Genomic DNA, 16,814 nt, shown 5'->3' on the forward strand with positions numbered 1-16,814 from the left:
ATGGTCTGGTTGATTGGCTAGAGCTGGGGGCTAGGTTGAACTGGATGAGCTTGGAGGTCTCTTCCAACCTGGTGAAAGGCCTGGAACACAAACTCTATGAGGAGAGGCTGAGGGAGCTGGTGGTGTGCAGCCTGCAGAAGAGGAGGCTCAGGGAGACCTCATTGCTGTCTGCAGCTACCTGAAGGGAGGTTGCAGCCAGGTGGGGTTGGTCTCTTCTCCCAGGCAAGCAGCAACAGAACAAGGGGACACAGTCTCAAGCTGTGCCAGGGGAAGTATAGGCTGGATGATAGGAGGAAGTTGTTGTCAGAGAGAGTGATTGGCATTGGAATGGGCTGCCCAGGGAGGTGGTGGAGTCACTGTCCCCGGAGGTGTTGAAGCAAACCCTGGCTGGGGCACTTAGTGCCATGGTCTGGTTGATTGGCCAGGGCTGGGTGCTAGGTTGGCCTGGATGCTCTTGGAGGTCTCTTCCAACCTGGTTGATTCTACGATTCTATGGTTAAATGTTATAGAAAAACCAGGAATTTGAAATGGAGATGTAACTCTCCAGGTGTAAATCAGCACAGCTTTCTGAATGCTTGTGTTTGCATTAGTCAAGGATCTAGTCCCATGTGCTTGACTAGATGTGGTTTGGTAGAGGGGAATAAAGGAGCGTCGCAGAAGTGGGAGAGAGCAGCTTCCTCCTCTGAGGGACAGCAGGAATGCAAAATATGTCTAAAATAATATACTACCCAAATAGTCTTCCAGCCTTTCCCAAAGGAAAACCACACTTCTCTAAAAGGAAAATGCCACACATCTCTACAGCCCCAGGAAAAGAATGAGGTCATATCTTTCGCTGAAGCTGAAAGTGGGTTTTGGCACAGGATTTGGTCCTCTTCTCCCAGCAACTAGACCTGCCTCACTGCAGTGGGGTCCTGAGCATTTATCTTCTTTTGGGCTCCTCACAGAAAGAAAGTTCAATCCTCACTCAGTTGGAAGAGCTGAATTCTGCACTACCAAAGCAATGCTGCTGTTGCAGGGGAAAAGGATTTACCTCTTGGCTTGCATTGGTGTGAATTGGGAGCAATTCTCCTTAAGTTGAGGTGAAAGCTGTCCCACTGACTCCAGCTGCAGAAGGATTTCTTGCATGGGAATGAGGGAAAAGAAACCAACTTTATAAGCCTGATTTTGGTCTCTTTACACAAGGACAATTTGTAATAAAGCCTGTGGCTAACCTGAAGTTATTGCAGATTTGCACTGGCACGAATGAGGTCAGATACCAGCCTGGGGTGGCTGGGACGAGGCAGCACAGAGGTGTTGGAGCAGAGAAATTTGAAGGTTGACTTTCTTCAGCCCCTAAACAATCTCAGCAGGATGACATCTCCACCTTCCATGCATTTTGGGTTAAACTGATGAGTGTCACAGCTCAGGTCTGAGCACATCTGATATGGAGGAAGCCACGTGGAGCTTGTCGGAGCGAGCTGGCACCGTGTGCTAATTAGAGCTGTCTGCTCAATGAATTTAGCTTTAGCTGCTCACAGAGTGTCTGCAGCTAGATTGGGATTTCCTCAAATTGATTTGTAATTTGAGGTTACTCAATTAATTTCCCTCTTTTTTTATTATTATTTTTATCCTTGCTCTCTGGCTTAATCGCACAAGTGTTTGACTGCCTGTCTCCCTGCCCTCCTCGTGCCCATGAGTGCCAGTGCCCCCTGCCCAGAAGCCTCCTCCACCATCACAGCCCCAATTTGGCCACCAGCAGGCCAAATCTCCCAAGATCCACCAGTCATTTAGAAGGAGGTTTCAGATAAGCAAGACAGAGGAAATTCAAACTTGTTTTCTCTTTTCTGGGCCACACAAGCCTTGCCCAAGGCATTATTCAAAGGAAAATTAGGCTGCTGCAAGATCCACTGGCGGGGGGCAGAATTTAAATAGCATTTTCTCTTGTCCCAGTTACACAAAGTCAGCCTGATTCCCCCATCCCTCCTGGTGGTGTGCAGTGGGAGTCATTCCAGACATGTGGCTGGGATTTACTGCCCACCAGAGGGTCCAGTCTCAGCCCTGTGAGCGAGCGGAGAGCCAGAGCAGATGCTCTGGGAAGCCTTGCGTGGTAGCTGGTCTCAGCCCCAGTGGGTCGAGTCCTCACTGTGTGAGCAGCATCTTCATCCTGGCTGTGAAAACTTCCACAGGTGCAATTCAAATAGATTTTTTCCAAGCATGTTTTCTGGTCAAGCTTTGTGCATCAGCTTGTTTGGAGGCAGAGAATGCAGGTGTTTGTGTGCTGGCTGCAGTCACAACCCTGTGTGGGCAATGTTTTATGATGTTGATCTGCCACTGGTGTTAATGTGGAGCAAAGGACCCATTTGTCTCCCCAGTCTTCCAAATCTCTCACTGCTTTAAGCTTTACAGGTTGGAGCCCTTGCAGTTTTATGCCAGGAGAATCCATCTGACTCCAGGGAAGTGGTGCTGCCTCAAAATAAGTGTGCTCTTGGAATCTTTTGGTTTGGGGAATGAAATTGTGGCCTCTACTCGAAGAGCTTTGTTTTTGCAGTGGTTGAGCCCAGCAACACGAGGAGCTGAACCTTGCAAGGCAACGCAAAGCCTTTGCTGCCGCTGCTGAGCTTTGGCCACTTGATTCAGCACGCAGAACCAGCCATCTGCTGGTGGGAATATCTGGTGTATCATGAGTTCAACGAGCTTCCCTTTCCCCTTAGGGTTGTCCTCCAAACCATGTAAAATAGCCTGGAGAAGATAGCAGCACTACCTGTCTACTCAAGTAAAGTGGTTCATCATTTATGCACTTAAAAAATGCCAGCACAAACACTTCTGTGACACTCTGGGATTTTCACAGCCAAGGTGTTTGTTCTGGGTTCTGTTCAGCTTCTCCCTATGGCAGAAGTGCCCAAAGCTGTTGCTGCCTGTGGCTTTTCCTAGTGGGAAAAAGCTCAGAGCTGCAGCCAGGCTTTCCTTCTTTTGACTTGAGATTTTCAATCAGAGCAATTCCACTGACTTCAGAGGGCTGCTTCTCATTTCCAAACATATGCTTAGGAATATAATCAGGCTTACAAATCTCTGCTGAGGGCAAAGCTGAGTGCCAGCTTCCCTGAACCAGCAATGAAAAGCACTGCTGGCTGGGGGAATCAGCCTGTGCCCACCCTCAAAGCTCAACAAGGACAAAACTGAGCATGATCCCAACTTCTTCCTTGGAAAGGAGGTCCTATGAGGACAGACTGAGGGAGTTGGGGCTGTGCAGGCTGGAGGAGGCTCCCAGGTGACCTTCTTGTGGCCTTCCAGGTTCTGAAGGGGGACTACAAAAAAGCTGGGGAGGGACTTTTTAGGCTGTCAGGGAGTGACAGGAGTGGGGAGAATGGAGCAAAGCTGGAGGTGGGGAGAGTCAGCCTGGACATGAGGAGGAAGTTGTTGAGCATGAGAGTGGTGAGAGGCTGGAATGAGCTGCCCAGGGAGGTGGTTGAGGCCCCATGGCTGGAGGTGTTTAAGGCCAGGCTGTGGGCAGCCTGCTCTAGGGTAGGGTGTCCTTGCCCATGGCAGGGGGTTGGAACTAGATGATCCTTGTGGTCCCTTCCAATTCTGACTGATTCTATGATTTTATGGAATGAACTTTTCGTGAGCAGGAGTGGAAATTCGTGGTGCTTTTGTCACTGATCTACCTGCAGAAAGATGATCTTTGCCGTAGCAGCAGCTCTGGTGTTACTCTGCTACCCATGGGGTAGAGATGGGCATGGGGCATGAGGTTCTCTGCAAATAACCAGCCTCAAAGGAGAGAGAGCATGGACTTCACCAACAAATCCCAAAACACAGATCATGGGAGGCACCCACTTCTGAGCAGCCTGTTTCAGCCCCAGGTGCCAACAAGGGATGTCCCTGTGCTTATCCCTATGCAGCAGAAGGTGGCACAAGGGGTCTGAGCCAGCAGATGCAGTAATAAGCTGCTGACACTTCTCAGCATCATGGTGCTCCAGACATGTCTCTGCTGATGGGGATCACCACAGGCATCAATAAAATGATTCATTTGCTACCTGGCTGTTGCTCAGACTTTTGTCAAAGCTGCAGACATACTGGGCAGGATTTAGGCTGGTGCCTCCACAACGAGATCTGTGTGTGAGCAAAATACACAAGCTGCAATGATGGCTAGCAGAGGCTGGTGCCACTGGAAATGTGCCTGGGACACTCAAGTAGTGATGGTAAATGTCACCAAGGACCTACAAAACACCAGTGTTCTTCTGGAACAGCAACTGGAGGTTGTGGGACTCTGTATAGGCAACCCAGAGCCCAGGTTCATGTAGGTGCCCACTTCTAGACACTGGCACTTACAGATCTCTCCATCTGCCAGTTTTTCCACTGCCCTTGTTGTTTTACAGAAGACCATTCTGCTCATTTCTGACCATTTGTCACGTCAACACCTGGTCAGTGGTGCCAGTCACCATGGTGGTGTGCAGCTTCAAACCAAAATGGTCTTATCTTGTTCAAAATCCACTAAGAAAACCCACCCATACAAATGTTAAATCATCAGCATGGACCTCAGGAGCAAGGGAATTGCTTTGCTCTCTGCAGAATCTTGAGGAGAAATACAGAGCATCCAGGACTACTCACGTTGTGTGTGGGTAAGGCACAGTTGGATTGGCTTGTATCTTGGGAGGGTGGCATTGAGGTGCACCTGGCACTAGGCAGCATTGCCTGGCTCCATGTGGGTGCAGCACTGCCCAGGATGAAGGCAGCTCTGCTTGGCATGGATGTGGCACTGCCTGGCATGCACACACCACTGATTGAGGTGGGTGCAACACAGCTCAGAGCGGTGCAGAATTACCGTCAAGTTGTGGCCAAGATCCCCAGGTACCCACATGTAAGACTGTCACCCCCCTGGATGCATTGGCATCATGTTTGCTACCAGCATGAGGCCGAGCACATCAGCAGCATCTCCAGAAGAACCAAGAACTGCAACATCAGGCTCTTTGCTGGGCGACAGGGCATCCCACTGCTGCCTCAGAGCACCCTGGGTCCCCAGACACACCCAGCCCTACTGTACATCCCCTCCATGTCCCCCTCTGCCCCTCTCCTCTCTCTGCAGAGGAAAATGGAAGTTGCCTTTTGTCTGGCAAGGGTCAGACAGAGCCGGTTTGTTCGATAAAGCTTTAACGCTTTGTGACCACGCAGAAAAGCTCAACCCGGGGCCCTTTGACAATCTCCATTGTTTTGCAGCTAAAAAAAAATAAAGGGGGGGGGGTGGGGTGGGGTGGGGGGAGGGGGAGAAAGAAAGAAAGGCTGGTTCGATTTAAAACACCAAGTTCATGGCATTTCAAAGAGAAATGATACACAGCATATGGATTTGTGTGATACGGGCAGATAAAGCAGGGAATAAAATGCCAGGCAGGAAGATCGCAGGCGTTGCTCTCGAGGGTGAGCCTGGTATTTTGCCACCTGATTGTTTTAAGAGGTTTCTGCCTGTGCAGCAAAATCTCTGGCATTAACTTCACATCCCAACTCTCAGAATTTCGGGGCAAAGTCTGGAAAAAAAGGGAAAGGTGTGAAAAAGAGGGAGAATAAACAGTCCTTTGCCCCGATGTCCAACGTGCCTGGGAAATGGCAGGTGTATACGTGTGTATGGTCTGCTTCACCCACGCTGGGGCTCATTGTCTGCAAAACTCATAAGCCACAGAATGCACCAGTTGCCAAGCAAAGCTGGGATATTGAGAGCCCTCCTCGTAGTTTATTTAAACACACATATATATTTTTAACGTTGGAAAAAAAAAAGGGGACTTGTGAAAGAATCATTTGAGCTGGCAAGAAGGGCAGCTGAGTGAATATTTCATTTAGTGAATGTGAGATTGCCAACATAAATAACTCGAGGAGAAAAGCAGTAGTCAGGAAATTGAATGTGGGTGTTGGGGTTTTTTTTTTGTCTCCGGTGAAGTTTCCCTTGAGTGATTTCCTTTGGAAGCTGCCACTGCCCGCGGAGTGCATCCCGCTCCTCCGGCTCTGGTGGCAGCGGCGGTGCGCTTCTCTTGGCCAGCCTTCACCAGGAGAACAAAAATGTGTCGTTTCACTCTCCTTCTAATACACAGAGGAAGTAGGATTAGGTCCAAATAGCAGCAAGGTAAGTAGGATTAATGGCTGGCTTATAAAAACTGTGCCGTGCTTTACAAGGCTTCTTGATACCGTTTCTGCCTGGTCGTGCTGCGTGCAAGGCAGAGCGCAGTGCCGTGCCCAAGAGGTGCGTGCGGAGATTAGGCTGGGGGGGGGGACTGGAAATGTGTACTGCTTTGTGCGTTCTTGCCTCTCTTTTCTTCTCAATAAGAAATCTGACTTTTGCCGTTGTGAGATGCTGAAACCTCTGCGGGAGGGAAGAGAAGATAGAGGGAAGGAGAGATGGAGGGAAGGGAGGATAGAGGGATGGAGCGATAGAGGGATGGAGAGAGGCAGTCTTAGTGAACGCCTTTTGCCCCCTGGCGTCCCCTTGCTGCAAGGACAAGCCGGGGGCGAGGAAGGCGGGGGTGCGGAGGGGGCCGGGGAGGCCCGGTGGACAGGAGAGGAGATTGGAGGGATGAGAAGGAGGATGACACCGGCTATGTCCACCTCTCATGACCTCTTTCTCTAAGAAAAAAAAAACCAACAATCAAAAAACTCATTCAACTCGACCCAAGCGACAACCCTAAAGCACCTTGTGGAAATAAAGAAAATCCTATCCAGTTCCTCAAAGGGAGATGGGAAGGACAGGAAAAGGGAGAAAGCAATAAATTAAAAAGAACAAGGAAAGAAGGAGTAAATTTAAAGACTTGGTTGCTAGGAAGAGAGTGTGGTGGCTTATTTAGCATTTCTATCCTCTTTTGCATAGTCTCAGTTTCAGCTGGCAGACCAGGAGGTATGTGGTTGCCTCCATTAAATCTGTTTCTCATTGCAGGCTGACAAGATTTTAAGAACGGTTCCTAATGACCGGTGCAGGCTGGCATCACAGCTGAGTTTTGTAATTAAACGTTACTCAGCAGCAGCAGTAGCTGGGGATAAATGTCAAGGCTTTCCCCCCTCCTTCTTCTTCTTTTTTTCCCCGTGATTTTCAGAGGAGAGGCTGGGTATGTCAGACGGAAATTGCAACTGCCAAAAAAATCTACCAGAAGCACATCAATAAAAATAACTTCCACAAACTTCCCCCAGTGAGACGAGGAAATGACACTTGGTGGCTCACGGTGCTGAGCATCGCCCGAGTTCCCTGAAAAGCTGCAATTACCAACAGCTCGGACAAATGCCCTATCCTGCTGCATCGGGATCTCAGATACTCGTGCATCCTGCAGCCCTTAAATTGCATTTTAGCAAGAAACGATGATGCTGGCCTGACAAATTGACGGTAGAGGAAAAAGGAAAGGGAAAAGGAGAAGGAGAAATATGAGTGGTTTCGTATGCGGGGCAGGAGCTGTGGTGACAAGGAGTATGCATGCCAGGCAGGGAGGGTGATCACTGCAACCCGGGAGGGGGATCAGGATGGGGTACGTGGGGCTGCCTCATCCTGCCCCTCTGCCCCAACCTCCCCCTGCTCTACCGAGGTGGGGTCAAATCCTTTCCAGCTAACTTGGCAGCTGCTGCTCTTTCCCTTTGCTTTTCGTCATGTTCACTTGCTTTTGCTTTTGAGTATTTTTTCCTGTTTTGCCCTTGCCTTGCCTTGCCTTTCTCCATCTCCTCCTTCATTCCTCCCCTTCTCTTCCTCTCTTCCTTGATTCTTTTCAGCCCATTTCCATTCCCTTCCTTTTTCCCTTGCAAAGACCCATCCCCAATTCCCCCTTGCTCAGCCTGCCCCCCGCTACAGTTCCGCGCCTTCCCCACTCCACTCCACAGTGCTCCGTGGACCTGTCGCTCTCTCCTCACACCCGCACATCTCCTCCTGTTCCCAGCCAGACACCGGGGACGGTAGAGATCGGCAGCTTTCTGCGCTGGCGCGGAGCCCCGGCCGCGGAAGCAGCGCGGCTGCTCGCCAGGAACGGCACCGCCTCCCACCCGCCCCCAGCCCCCAAAACCGTGGGAAACGCGGAGGGTTTCTACCCCGATCTGCGCCGCGGTGCTGCCGGGGACTCGCCTGCCTCAGACCAAGTTCCCCCCGGCCCGCCTGCGCCCAGCGCGTCCCCTCCGCGCCTCGGCCAGGAATCGATCCAAACTCCGGTTAATTTATTTCCAAGCACATTAAAGCCATTTCCCTCTGCGGGGCGAGAGCTCGCCCTGAACTCATTGCATATGCATGCGGAAAGTTTACCGGCGGTAGCAGCCTGGGCTTCCAAATTGCGAAGTTAAATATTTGTTTTTAATTTTCTGGCTCAAAAATTTTAACTACCAGTCAGGATTGCCACCGCCCTAATGTGCTTGCATAAATGGCTTTGTTATTACCACTTCCCTGCTAAAACAACATTCGCTTCTCGTCCTGACACATGGTGTTTGAGATCCGCGCAGGGCGGGAGCAATCTCTCATCTCGTGTAAAAGCTGGAGGAGCCCTGCCCGCGCACCGCGCAAAATTAACAGAACCTGGCATTCCTATTAGGGTTTTTTTTTTTCCCCCTCTTCCCCCTTTTAATTGGATTTTTTGATTATAAGCATGTTTAAAAGACAAGATTGCGTGTTTCTGGAGAGAGATTTCCTCCAGAGTCTATTTGGTTAAACGTATTTACAATAACTGCGGTGGTTAAACATTGTCACATTTTAGGGGACGATTTAATGAAAGTATAATTTTAAGACGGGGAAAAGTTGCAGAAAACCGTGAGCTGCAGGCTATCCCCCAAGCTTACCTTGTTATCGTTATTGATTTTATTACTTTCAATTAAAAATATGTTATTTACCTTATTTTATATATATTTTTCCCCCCTCATTTTACCTTACCTTATTTTATTTCATATCAATCAGACATTACATCCAAGAAACCACAGCACTCGGGGCCGGTGGCCCTAGAGTCAGACAAAAGGATCTTTGTCACCGAGATCCCTACGGTCTGGAACTCTCAGGCCCGCGAACCGACAGCGCGGAGCAGGGGCTGAGGATGCGCGCCCGCGTCCCGCATGGTCAATCGCACCGCGGCCGCCTTGCAAGGGGAAGCAGAGAGTGGCACGGAGCCGTGCTCGGCCGCTGCCGCCTCTGTGGGCGCAGCCCCTCCGCGGGCAGGTTGAGAGCCGCTGTCTAACCCCCGGCTGGGGGGTTTGCTCCCCTGGGGAGCACAAAGCCGCCTTCTCGTCCGCAGCCAGCACGGCCCGGCGGTTACTTGTCCTATTTCTAGTTATTTACATCCCCGGGTTTACTTATTTTCCTTATTCTTTTTCCGTGGCGCCGCTTTTCGTTAGGGTCCGTCTCCCTCACCCCCTTCCGCTGTTTCGTTCGCTCCTTCCCCTCACATTTCTCCTCCTGCCTCCTCAGAAAGATCTCTCCCGGCCGCGCATCCTGCTCCCCTCGCCCAGCGTGCTGCGCTCCCCGGGAAAAGGCGGCAGTGGAGCGCGGTGTGAGGGAAGCGAGGCTCACCGCCCGCCCCGTCGGGGTCCGAGGGTTGAGGGAGGCATGGTTCTGCCTTGGAGTACTCCTGCTTTTCTTCCTCCTCCTCCTTCTCCTGTCTTCGGGAGCAGAAGCCGGGCAGGAGCACTGAGCCCCCGAGGCAGCCTTCGACGGTGCCTGGCCGGGGCAAGGTTCTGCTCCCTGCAGGTTCTCCAGGGAGTGAAATCACCCTGATTCCTGTTCCCTAATATCCCGGCTCTGGCTTTCCCATCACTTTATTGTTTTAATCCCGCCACTCCCGGCCTCAGATATGTCATCTCACCAGAAGATTTCTCCCTTTACTTTTCATTTTGAACGAGGAAGGATCCAGCCAAATCCACATTTCCCTTTTTGCCTTGCCTCTTAGTTGTAATTTAACATAAAACGCCTGTTAGCATTAGTGATTTATACAAGGGGTCCCTTGTTTTCACAAGCTACTAACAAGGTTATCTAGCAAGTGCTACATTTCAAATTAACCACAACCATCACACAGGAATTCATTTTGCTGCGTTGGAAAGGAGGGAAGGGATGAATTTGGGTAGGAGGGAACAGCGTGGTTCTGGGATCTCTGTGCTCAGCATCACCTTCCTTTTGCCCAAGTTAGGCACACCAGGCAGAAGTCCCTGCAAAGGCTATGAAGGCATTATTAGAATAAAATATATACATATATATATATAAAATATACAAAGCCCTTCAAAAGTATTGTCTGGGGAGGGGGGAGGTGGTGGGGTGGGCTGTTGGAACTTGCCTGATCCATTCCAGGGCAGAGCAGCTCTGACTCCAGCTTGCTGCCTTTGCCTGGCCACGGGAAATGAAGTGCTATAAAATAATTCTTTTAGAGGTGAGTTAATTAATGGTAATTGGAAGAAGGACCTCCCCCACATAAAATTGTTCTTTCTCCACAAAAGACCATTTGAAAATAATCTGAGGAAAAAAACCCAACCCTCCCAATCACTTCAATGAACCATTTCAGTAAAAGACCTCGTGTTTTTTACTGCAAGGGGGAGCGAGGAGGTGCAAAGTCCTGCTAGCCCCAGTCCTTGCTCCTGCCAAGCCCTGGCCACCAAAGCAGCTCTCCTTACTCACTGTCTGGATGAAGAAGCCCTGTGGTCCGTGATGAAACCCATCTGCCCAGACACCCCTGGCGGTAGCCCTGGTTTTCCTTCCGTGTGGAAAAGTGAAAGGGAAACCAGAAGGGCTTCAGCCCTGAGCACAGGCTTCCAGGGACGCTGCTGCAGGGCTGAGGTCCCTGCCCTCCCTGCCAACACTGCCGTTCCTTCCCTCCTTCCCATCCTCCACCAACGCTTCAACTCTTTAGGCCTGGCAGAAAGTAAATCCTTCTAATGAGTCAAATAATTTTGGACACGAGAAATTTCCCCCTCTTCTCCTTTGTAATTAGAGCTGGCCGTGTGTCTAAAATGATCTGCTTTCCAGAGGGAAACAATAATTGAATTGTTGGGTGTCTCCCGGGCTTTGCAGGGCTCCGGGAAGGCTGCGAGGGAAGCTGAGCCATCCTCTTGTTAGCGCCTGCAAGGAGAGCGAAACACCCTAGAATTCAATTATGTGGCTCCTCCAGGAGCTGTTATAATTATAACGTCAAGTTGTTCTTTAAAAGTTCATAATTACGTTTAGAGGATCCTTACGTGGAAGTTTGGGAACACTCCTGCCCAGCCCTGGCCCCCTAGTGTGCACCCTCCTTTTCCACAACCTCGTCCCTGCCTGTGCTTTGGTGGCGTCCTGCTTCCTGCTCCCAAGGGTGCCCAAGGTGCCCTCTCGCTACATCCCTGTCCCCAGCACCCATGGCACAGCCTGTTGAGCCTTCCTCTCTCTGCTCCGTGCACTGAGCCCTGTGCTGTGAACAGGCTGGTGACAGGTCCCCACGTTAGACCTCCTGTTCAACCCCTCTCATTTCCCTGCCTGCAAAATCGATTCCCACACACATCTGCTGTAGAAGAAAGTCGAGAAGCAGTGGATCAGAGTCACCAGCTCCTGACAATTTTGCATTCAGCTAGTTAGAAATGGGTGTCCAGTGCTGTCCTTCCTTCAGTGGCACCAGAAGGAAACAGTGTGGGCAGCAGGACAAGGGAGGTTCTTCTGCCCCTGTGCTCAGCACTGCTCAGGCCACACCTTGAGTGCTGTGTCCAGTTCTGGGATCCTCAATTCAAGAGAGATGCTGAGGTACTGGAACGTGTTGATTTAGTTGATTGGCCAGGGCTGGGTGCTAGGTTGGGCTGGATGATCTTGGAGGTCCCTTCCAACCTGGTTGATCCTATGATTCTGTGCCCAGAGAAGGGCGATGAAGCTGGTGAGGGGCCTGGAGCACAGCCCTGTGAGGAGAGGCTGAGGGAGCTGGGGGTGTGCAGCCTGCAGAAGAGGAGGCTCAGGGCAGAGCTCATTGCTGTCTGCAGCTACCTGAAGGGAGGTTGTAGCCAGGTGGGGTTGGTCTCTTCTGCCAGGCAAGCAGCAACAGAACAAGGGGACACAGTCTCAAGTTGTGCCAGGGGAGGTCTAGGCTGGATGTGAGGAGGAAGTTGTTGTCAGAGAGAGTGATTGGCACTGGAATGGGCTGCCCAGGGAGGTGGTGGAGTCACCATCCCTGGAGGTGTTGCAGTAAAGCCTGGCTGGGGCACTTACTGCCATGGTCTGGTTGATTGGCCAGGGCTGGGTGCTAGGTTGGCCTGGATGAGCTTGGAGGTCTCTTCCAACACGGCTGGTTCTGTGATTCTATGATTCTAAGGGTGAGATTTGGGGTGTGCCAGATAGTGCAGGAGGACCTTGGAAGTGAAGAACTCAGTATCTGTGCTGCCTGGGTTCAGGGTGGCATCTTCACCTTCAGAAATGTACGTGTAAAATACTGATAAACTCTCCCACTCCTTTCATAGGTGGAAATTAAAAGCTCAAGTGGGCTTGACATGCCACTGGTGATGCCATGCAAACTAGGGCTGGCAGTGGCACTGTGTTTGGATAGTGGTTGAGCTGCTTTTAGGCTCTATTTAGAGAACTGGAGCAGACTGCTCATATTTCTGCTGAAACAAGAGACCCATGACTCTTGTCTTGCTGCAGACCCCTTGTACAGTGCTTTTGCTCTCCTCTGTCCTCATCATGTGCCTGCTGTAGACACAGGGTCCTCCTGGACACATGCCCTGGGAAGTCCCTGCCCAGGAACTGGATAGTCATTAGTTCAGAAACCAAGCCAGGGCTGGATGGATATCTCCTGGCTGCACAGTGTGGTGTGAAGGTATATAGTGAAGAATCTTCTTCTGCAGGATAGAAAGAGGAGACTGAGAGAACATGCAAAATAGCAGAAGAACAAGAAGAACAAACGAAGGGAAGGTGGAAGATTCATTAGCTGCTTGTCTGAAGAAATGGTGAGCAGAAAAGCTAAGTGCAGTCAGACAGAGCTAGAGCACAGGCACTGCAGCACAACCTGTTTGCCAGGTATGTGCTAAATCCCAGCATCCTGCCATCAGAGGGATCCATTGCATTATGGTTTGGTTCTCCCTGCTGGAGCTGAACAAGACCTGAGAAAGTTCCTGGGGGAAGAGTCTGACTCAGAGTGTGGTGTGGACAGTTTCCACAGAGGTCCTTGCTGAAGTGGGTCTGGTCTCCCCAGAGCACGGAGAAGTTTGCTGTATGTTGCCCAGGACATTTCTCTGTAGATGGGAGAAGTTTGCTGTATGTGCTGTATGCTGCCCAGGACATTTCTCTGTAGATGGGAGAAGTTTGCTGTATGCTGCCCAGGACATTTCTCTGTAGATGGGAGAAGTTTGCTGTATGTTGCCCAGGACATTTCTCTGTAGATGGGAGAAGTTTGCTGCATGTTGCCCAGGACATTTCTCTGTAGATGGGAGAAGTTTGCTGTATGTTGCCCAGGACATTTCTCTGTAGATGGGAGAAGTTTGCTGTATGCTGCCCAGGACATTTCTCTGTAGATGGGAGAAGTTTGCTGTATGCTGCCCAGGACATTTCTCTGTAGGTGGGAGAAGTTTGCTGTATGCTGCCCAGGACATTTCTCTGTAGATGGGAGAAGTTTGCTGTATGTTGCCCAGGACATTTCTCTGTAGATGGGAGAAGTTTGCTGTATGTTGCCCAGGACATTTCTCTGTAGATGGGAGAAGTTTGCTGTATGCTGCCCAGGACATTTCTCTGTAGATGGGAGAAGTTTGCTGCATGCTGCCCAGGACATTTCTCTGTAGATGGGAGAAGTTTGCTGTATGCTGCCCAGGACATTTCTCTGTAGATGAAGAAACTCAACCTTGTCTTTAGCTCCCTGTATCCATCAAAGAACCACAATGCCCAGGGCCAGGCACAGCAGAAGGCAGCAGAGGAGCTGATGTTCTTGCTTTCTACCCTATGGCCACTGTCAAGAAGGTTAGACAGCCCCATGCAGAAAGGAGGTATATCAGAATGGATCCTGGTTACCACCCACCAGCACCAAGACACAGCTGCCACCAGAATAATCATGTTTTGATAGAGCATCCTCGCATTCAGTTGATCATCTTCTGAGCTTGGGTCCAGATCCTGAGGATGCTGGTACATACCACTGGCTTTATGGACCCACATCACTGTCTGACCAAAGTGCAGAAGAACATATTTTGCTCTTTGCAGGTCAGGGCCCCACGTAGCTGTTGTGGTACTGGGGTGGGAGAGCAGAGAGGAATATGCAATGACTGTGCTGATTTCAGACTGGGAATAGATTCACTTTTCATTCTCTCAGACAAGCAATTAGAGCTGTCTCCCCAAGCAGTTTCCACCCAGCAAGGAGTTCCAAAATATGAAAATTCTTTCCTTTCATATTATTTTCCAGATGTTCAGTCTTTGCCTCCCTTTATTAATGCTTCTTTTGCCAGGGTGACTCATTTAACAATTAGCTTAGGCACAGGGTGCAGCAGCTGTTGCAGATATTACCTGTGCCTCTGAGGCAAAGCTTCCTACTGCTCTTTTTTATCCATCTCTCCTTTTCTTCTAGGCCTTTAATAACCTGTAAAACTATCTTTAAATTAGTGGGAAAGATCTGATTCCTCAACCAGGTCAACAGATGGCTCATTTGGACCTGTCTGCAATTAAGCAGGTCAACACACCCAAGGAGCAGGCAGGCAAATGCAGTTGTTCTTTGACCAAGTCCCACTGCACATCAGATGGGAAGGACTATTTCACTGGTTCTTATATGAGTCTACTTGTTCTAACAGCTCCTTAAGGTTGTGTTCAAACTTCCCTCACCTGGCTGCATCTTCTGAGAAGAAAGAGGGGACACAGTCTTAAGTTGTGGCAGGGGAGGTCTAGGCTGGGTGTTAGGAGGAAGTTCCTGCCAGAGAGAGTGATTGGCATTGGAATGGGTTGCCCAGGAAGGTGGTGGAGTCGCTGTGCCTGGAGGTGTTAAAGAAAAGACTGGATGAGGCACTTAGTGCTCATAGCAGAGCTGCTGCAGCCCTCTCAGCATCTTGGTGGCCTCCTCTGCACTGGCTCAAACACTTCCACATCCTTCCTATGCTGGGGGCTCCAGAACTGCCCCCAGGACTGCAGGTGGGGTGTGAGGAGAGCAGAGCCAAGGGGCAGAATCCCCTCCCTTGCCCTGCTGCCCACACTGCTCTTGCTGCAGCCCAGCACAGAGTTGCTGTCTGGGCTGCACTCACACTGCAGGCTCCTGTTGAGCTTTTCCTCACCCCAAACCCCCAGGTCCTGTTCCTCAGGGCTGCTCTCATCCATTCCCCACCCAGCCTGGAGCTGTGCTTGGGATTGCACTGACCCAGGTTCAGGACCTTACACTTGGCCTTGTTGGATGTCATGAGGTTGGCCTGGGCACAGCTCTGCAGGTCCCTCTGGATGGATCCCTGCCCTCTAGCAATGATCTTAAGGTTCTTTTCCAAACTAAATGATGCCATAAATCTATGATTGCATGATTCTAACTGAGGTGTCCCACATTTTCTGTGTGGCCTTCAGCTGCCACCCTTGGAGGCTATGTGTCCCTTGTGTCAAATCTGTCACTCCATATGGATGCCTTGGTCACTCTGGGGTGCCTACAGTGATGATGGTAACGGCTGTGTTTTGTAGCTGTGTGCCACCAAAAGAATCACTAGTGCCCAGACTGTGTTCAGTAAGGGCTCATTTGTGCTATAATAGAACTCTCAGCCCAGATGTGTAAGTAAAGATGAAGTAAAAACCAAGCAATGATCTCAGGATCTGCTTGGGTGCTACCAAGTGCTTTCTTTGCATGCAAAGAAAAACATCTGAGTGAAAAGGAAACTGAGATTGCTTATCCTGTTAGATCCCAGTAGTATCTTCCTCCATTTGCAGCTGACAGCATGCCTGCTTACTGCGTGTTTCTTTTCCTGATGCTTTTATTCGCTCTTACTCAATTTGTTTCAAAATAGCCTTAAGTGAGGTGCTTGAAAGGTGACCTACTAGAGGTCTGGGAGGAGGATTACTCAATCGCTGACCAAAGCTTTAAAAATGACTAAGGCCACCAGGAGGAGATGTCCAGCTGTGAGCCATGACAGCCACTGCTGCTCCACAACAGTTGCTGCTGCTTTCTGTGAGCAGAACTCCCCATTTGGAGCTGCTTTTGATGCTCAGCACATCTCTAGTCCCACTGACTTCACCTACAACACAGTTCACATTGCCTGTGTTTGAAGGCTCTCTAGGACCAGGACTTTGCTGACTGCACTGTCTGGGTGCTCCAGTAAAGCAAGGAAAAGTGTTTCAAACCAGAGCTTGCAAGGAAGTTCGTTGCTGCAAAGCTTTCCATTTCCATACAGAGCTCTGCTGGTCTGGACAAGGCTTCTGATGCACAAGAGACCCCTGAAGTTCTGATTTTTGTCCTGTTTACTTTGCCAGCGCTGTGTAAATTTCTCCTTAGCTCAGCCTCTGCATCTCTCTTAGTGTCACAGAGATTTATGGGCTATGCTGTCTGATCCTTGCAAGGCAGAATTTGGAGTGGGCTTGCATGATGCTGGCTGGGATGTCTTGTATCTCCTTCCTACACCAGTTTGTTTTACCTCTTCCACTGTCCCAGCAGGAGCAAGTTTATTGGAGAAACCAGAGCCTGTTGCTCAGCCCACCAGCTCCATGCAGTGTTCAGCCTCCTTCACTGTAGGGTCCTGGTGCAAGAATCCATCAGCACAGACTCCCCATGATATAGATCAACCTGAGTCAGCAGCTCAGGCCCATATTGCCACCTGCTCACCTGCCCCTTGTGGGACTGGGGAAAGAATCAGAAGAGTGAAAGTGGAAAAAGCTATGGGATGAGATAAAGCAAAACCTGCATGCACAAGAGAAACAACCCAAGGAATGAACTCACCACTTCCCATGGGCAGGCAGATGTTCAGTC

Source organism: Pogoniulus pusillus, chromosome 23 (assembly GCF_015220805.1).
Source record: "Pogoniulus pusillus isolate bPogPus1 chromosome 23, bPogPus1.pri, whole genome shotgun sequence".
NCBI lineage: Eukaryota > Metazoa > Chordata > Aves > Piciformes > Lybiidae > Pogoniulus > Pogoniulus pusillus.